Source organism: Manis javanica, chromosome 7, assembly GCF_040802235.1.
Source record: "Manis javanica isolate MJ-LG chromosome 7, MJ_LKY, whole genome shotgun sequence".
In the NCBI taxonomy this organism is placed as follows: domain Eukaryota; kingdom Metazoa; phylum Chordata; class Mammalia; order Pholidota; family Manidae; genus Manis; species Manis javanica.
Window position 1 is genome coordinate 22,929,178 of NC_133162.1, and position 6,974 is coordinate 22,936,151.

Here is a 6,974-nt window from a genome sequence, read left to right on the forward strand (position 1 = left end):
AAGAATGAGTACGTTTCAAATTTCTCAGCTATGAAAGTTGATGTAAAAGCCCAATAGGAAGAGTTGAAACCAGACTCACCCCACACTCTCAACCCTGAGACTCCAAAAGAACTCAGGTCCTCGGGGGTTTGAAGAGGCATGTTTGCACAGCCCGGACAGTGCGATCTCTAAACAACCTCTAAATATCAGATTCAGTGTCAGTATTATTCACACTGTTCTGGGGAACATCTGCAGCCATGACATAAGTGGTAAGGCCTCACTAATTTTGAATAATGAGGCTAATATGACTCAGTAACAAACTGAATTACAGTTATTTTGTTAACAAAATGCAGTTTTATTACTCTCAAGTACAGAATGTATTATAAACTGAGGTATAAATGGACATTATTAAACTAAATAGAATAAGTTTATGCAAAATCACAACTCACAATAGGCCTACATAAAGTAGTGATGCATCACAAACATGTAAATCCTTTAGCAGAAGGGAAATAATCGCTGTGGTTGAGAAATTGAAGGCAGAGCAAAAAGGGTCCTAGATTTATTGAGTCCTTGGTTTTCAGAGCTACTATTGTAGTTTGAATTTTCCCTTACATTTAAGACCCTGAAGAATCAAAGATAAAGAAATTATTTCGATATTTACTTGACAAAAGTAAAGTGTACAAAATTGTTGAAAATCTCAAGTGAATCTGTTTGGAGATAATAAAATATTATTATTGTATATTTTACAATAATATTTTACAAGGAGGCCTGGATCCTTGATATTTGAAGACAAACACTAATGTTAAACAATGTCAAATAATTTATATGGGTGCAGGATTCCTCAAAAATTTAATATGCTAAAGCAGAGAACCTTAAACTTTAATGTGATTATAAATCTCCTGGGAATCATGTTAAATCTCAGATTCTGATTCCTTAGGACTGGGGTAGGACCTGGGATTCTGAATTATCCATATGATGCCAGTGCTGAGGGTTCGTATACCACACTTTGAGTAGAAACGTGCTGAAGTGCATCCAGAATTCATGTGTAAAGCTTGAATATAGTGTAGTATTTTTAATACTGCACATCTTTTGTGGGAAGAGAGGTTAGTGGGGAGATTTAAGATCTTTTATTTTTCAGTGCAAATTTTTGTACACATGATTTACCTTTACTGAGTAGGATAATCCTTTCATTTTAGCTCCTTGTCTATTTCTCAACTACACTTCTCCTAAGCACTTAGTAGGGGACCTTTCATTATGGCACATTAAGCAAATTACGGAGGTAAATCAAACACTGAATCCCAGACTCCAAGTTCTCTGATGTTGACATAAGGGTCCTATAATTGGCTTGTTTTACATTTTTTAAAATGTATTTTAAAATACATTTTTTAAAATAAAAATTTTTTTAAATTTTTAAAAATATTTTAAAATTTATTATTTTAAAATAAATAAAATAGCTAAATTTATTTCAGCTCACTATTGTTATTTAGTTAGCAACTTCAGCTAACATACTTTCAGAAAATGAGTTTGCTTCACTTAAGGGTAAAGCCAACAATTGCTTTTTAGATTCACAGACTTCTAAAATTTTAGGCTAAGCAGGTTATTAGAATGTGTATCATCTATAATTCTTGATTTTCAGATAAGGAGATAGAGACTGTGGTTACATCTCATACCCCATATCCCACAGGAAGGTTCTGGCAGAGCCAGGATTAGTTCCCATATCTTCAGGCTTCCTTTGAATTTTTAAAGGAAAATGTGAGCCTTGGTGTCTCTTGAATTTAAACTCAGATATAACTTGTGTACATACGGCTTATTAAAATAGTCTTAATATATCAGTATATCAGTGAGGAATACACAACTTTTATGTGCATACTTGCAGCATTTTCCTGGCTGTTTTTCAGTTGCTAAAAAATCTGTGCCTTGAACTGTGAGTGAGTGAGTGGTTTGAAGGTTTAACGTCCAATTCGCAATTTGCTTTGACTTGGTTGTCCATATTCATGTCGAGGGTCCACATGAGCCTTTGTTCCCAAACAGATTTAACAGAATGGACAGCTCATCCTAGAAAGAGATGTATTTAGGGGAGATGTAATGCATGTTCAGGATCACAGACTTACACAGCCTCTGATTATTGTCCATACAGGGCACCGAATGTCCCCAGTAATCTGTGAAATATGTACAAGGCATGCTCTTCAGCTCCAATTGCTTGCCACTTAGCCCCGGTGAGCTGGCTCGGCTCCAATTCAGGTAATTGCATCCTGTCTGCTCAAATTTCCTTTGCAGTTTCAATCAGATATGTTACCCTCCTTAGTGTGGCTGCCTGGAATGACAGTTCAGGATTCCCTTACAACTGCTAAACAGCTGTTGTGTTCAACCCAAGAGGTGACTACGTTTCAGGAGTGGGTAAAATGATTCTTTGTTATTTCTTTTTACCATCACAAAGGCATTCTGAGACTTAATTAATTAAGATGTGTACAGCTTCCAAGGTGCAAGTTATAGTGAAGATGGCATTCATTTTCAAACATTTTTAAAGAGTTCTGCACCTGCCTTCATCTTAAAGTAGAATATGGTATGTTACTTAACACTACTATATATCCTATTTAAATTTAGTAAGAACATTATTATCAGAAACTGGCATTGGTTGAATTTAGAATTATATGATATATTACCTATTTTATCATGATAAATGATCTTCAGTGCTAATGAAGTAAATATTTTACTTAGAACTGCATTAATAAACTTCTTATTGATGGTTCCACATTACTAACCACAGACACTACAGAGGTATGTATCTTTTTTTTGTCTATGTCCCCAATTTTGCCATATAACTTTCTGTTCATGTACCTTGCTCATAAAATATGCTGCATTAAAATAATGATTCCAAAACCTAATGGCTTAAAACAACTATCATTTTATTACATACCATGATTTTCTTGATTTGGAACAGCTCAACTGGGAAATTATTTTGCTCCACATGATATTGACAAAGGTCACTGGGTATTATTCAGCTGGGGTTAGACTGCTCTTTTGGTCCAAGATAGCTTGATTTACATACCCAGTACCTTGTCAGAGTTGGAAGGCTGAGTGCAGCTGAGTCCTTCTCCATGTAGTCTCTGGGGTTCTTCACTGGTCTCTGCATCAGGACAGTCTGACTATTACCTAGAAAGCCAGGCCTAAGAGAGCCTGAGACAGAAGCCTCCAGTTCTCCTAAAGGCTGGGCATGAAGAAAGCATGGTGCCACCTTAATTCCACTTTATGGCCAAAGCAGTCACAGTCCAGCAGAGATTCAAGAGAATGGAAAATAGGTCTGCCTCTTAATAAGAAGACTGTCAAAGAAATATGGGCATCTTTTGTCTACCACATTGACTTTAACAGTGTTCTTATCCATGGTTGTTATAAAGAGATCTGAGTTTGCCACAAGGAACACTTCCAGAATTAAAGATCCAGACATAAAGACAGACTCAGTACCAACCACTTAGCTTTAACACTATCCCCAAATACTTCTGGGAACAGGAAAAGCAGATATTTTTTTCAGCATTAGCATCTGTAAATGGTGCTAACCACAGTAATTCCTCTTTCTGCTCTAAAAGGATATAGTACCACCCCCCAACTAACATTTCAAATAAAATTGCAAATAGTTTTAATTATTTCAACTGCACTTACACCTAAACTCAGATATGATTCTTTGTATTTGGCTGCTAAGGAACTTGATGTGGAGTGAGGTGAGTGATTTCTTTTTAAAGTCTACCAGTGAGTGGTAACAAGTCATGAGCAGCTCACTGATGGCCAATCAGACCAGGACTTCACTCCCCATTCTTTCTCCCTACCCAGATTTGACTCACAACCTAGAAATCCATGATGAGGTTCAAGGTTCCTCACTTCACCGCAATGGAGATACAGTATAAGAGGCCAAAGCAGCTGTCAGGCTAGACTCACATTTTCATTGAGTGACTTCTAAGTTGGAACTGCCAAGTTTATCTATATCCCTGGGCATGGAGTAGGAAAGTCTTGCATGGTTGAATAATGTATAGTTTGCTCCATTTGACCACACAGTGGCAAAGAGGAAAATCCATTTCAGTCCTCTGGATTTTCTCTTCCTTAAGCAAAGTGCATCAGCACCATTATTCTTGCTCTTTTCTCTAATTCTTCATATCTTCTCAGTCTTAACTATTCAACTGTTTTCCCAACTTCTCTAGAAAGATTTCTCCCACTTTTTACTTTTTCCCCTGAACTCAAAGATTTTAGAGACTGGAGCATGAATTTTCAGAAATATACTATATTCATTCTTTCACTCATGAAAATATTAAGCACCTTCCTTAGGTATATTTCTAGGTTAGATACCCTCCTGCTATAAAACCAATCATATGTGGATCTTGCTCCAAAGAGCTAACAGCATTTCTGAGGAGAGTCACTGAAGAATCACTACACACCATGCACGCATGTGTGATCTTACTGACACCTCACAACAATCCCCAGGGGCTTTATAGATGATGGAACTGGAGCCCTGCTGTCCAAGATCACATTACTAGTAAGTAGCAGAGATCAGACTTAAGCCCACAACAGTCTAACTCCAGAAACAAAGCACTTGGCCATTAGACTATAATGATTTTGGATAACTGTATTTGTGCACTGTCATGTATACATATGTTTGTGTAGATATAGTTATTCAGGGAAATGTGTGGTGACATTTATATTTCAAATGTCAAGTGTAGCATAGGCACAGGCAAGGTGCTGTGAGACTTCAGATGGGAGCAAACCAACTTCATCTGAGATATGATTCATGGCACTTGACCTGAGCCTTAGCAGGGGAATGGTGAGGAGTTTGGTTTGACATGAGAAAGGAGCAGATAAGCTTGATGGATAAGAATGTAGCAGGACAAACATGTGGAAGCTAAGTTTGAACTTGGTCATATGGTCATTACTGAGCTTTTAAAGGTGTTTAATATGGGTTGACAAGATCAGAGATGATCTTGTAAGAGGATTAATTAATCAGCCTGTGAAGCAGGCTTGATTGGAGTTAAGACCATGTCCGTGATGAGTTAAGCCATTATTCCTTCTAAAAGTAACTATGAGTCTATGGCAAGTAATAGTGGCCTGACTCCATAATATACCTAATCTTGGTTTGTTTGTTGATGGTTTTAAGAGTGCAATTCTTGAATTATTAACTATTAATAACAACAGTAACTGACATCTTTCTGATACTTTTCTCCTTTCATTGGACCTTCATGTACACTATCCATTGAATTTTAAATAGTTCACCAGTCCACAAAATTAAGGTTCTTAGTTGAGCAAAGTGCTGAGGATAAAGTTGCCCTTCAAAATGTTTAGTTAATTCACTAACTAATCTATGAGCAACCATTCTCCCTCTGTTCTTGGAGCCATTCTTTGAAGTGCCTCCACTCATGACTATCAAAGCCTAAATAATAATCACAATAATAACAATACTTTCCAATAAAAAGTTCATAATGTTCAACATGAATCAAATAATATAAGCACAATCATGAAAGATATATATTATTATTCCCAACTTATACATAAAAAGAACTGGGGAGATAAGGGTAAATAATTGTTTAGGTGTAGAGATTCATTAGGGAGGGATCTAGAATTCAGACACAGGCATGATGAGTCTAGAGCCTGGTATACTTAAATCACCAACCTCCCAAATCTAGATTGTCTAGTCTTGGTTCCTGAGTTTCTATGAGACCAGAGACCTTTCACTAAGGGCCCAAAAAAGAAAACCTATATGCTTTTTAAAGCATTTTTGGACTCTCTAATCTAAATAGAGATATTTTGCAATGCACATCTATATTTAGGATATAATTTAAGGGCTGCTTACTTTGCAAATCATGAGCTTAAACTTAACAGTGTTCTCCTGAGTTTAACGTGTCTGATGGCAAAATGGGACCTTGAAAACCAGTGGGTGGAAAAAATCCAAACTCCCTTATCCAAAATGAGACTCGATTTCTAAATCCCCCACAGGTTTTCCTCCTCTTAGCAGCTGGCTGCCAGGAACAGAGTGAGTTCACCACAGCCCTGCACAAGATTTAATGGGGTAATTAAGAAGTGTGCTGAGAATTTGGCCCAGGACTTCGTTCTGTTTTTGCTCTGCAGATTTTGTGTTGATGGAAGCAGTTCAGGCAATCCATCATTTGTTCTTGGCAATGCCAATGACACAAGTCAGTTCTTGGAATGCAGTAAGGGACAACAGTATGGTACCAGGTGTGTAGCCAAGGTTTGGCAGCAACTTATAGGGGCATTAGGGACCCTTTGGCTATAGTTAGTGTTCCTCTCAGATAAGTATTCCCAGCAAGTGGCAAGAGAGAATGGGACTGCCATTCCCCTAATCTGCCCAGACTTTCTACACTACGTGCAATATTCTATGAGATAAAATATATTTTCAAATGTTGGACAGCCATTTAAATTTTCTTTTCTGCGAACTGTCTATTTATTCCATTAGGCAAAGAGCCACAAACTGCTGTGGGGAAGTGTGAAACATGTGCCCACATATGATTGTGGAATTATAAATGGGTACAGCAATATGTCAATATCCAGTAAACATTTTCAAGTGCTCATTCCCAGCAATTCTGCTTTTATGTATTTATCTTACAGACAGACTCACATATGTGCAGCATGACATACTAACAACACCTTCATTACAGTGCTTTAAGTAAAAATAAGGTAGAAAATAACATCAATATTTATTACCAGATGCCTGGTTATAAACTACGAGAGGAACATCTATTCCAAGCTATGATGTAGCAACTGGTATGAGATAGTTCTCTAGCCATAAATACTTGCAAGGCTGGACATAATATACGAGGCAGTATATTTTCATCATTGGATAATAGACAACACAAGATTGTGACCCCCGAGAGAAGAGAAGGTGAGGCCCCCAATGGCCCAGCCTTCCACCTGGAATAATCTCCCGACCATAATACAAAGAGCTGTGTAGAGTCAAAGTAGGTTGTGATGGTCTTTCTGAACTGAGGAGACAAAAACAG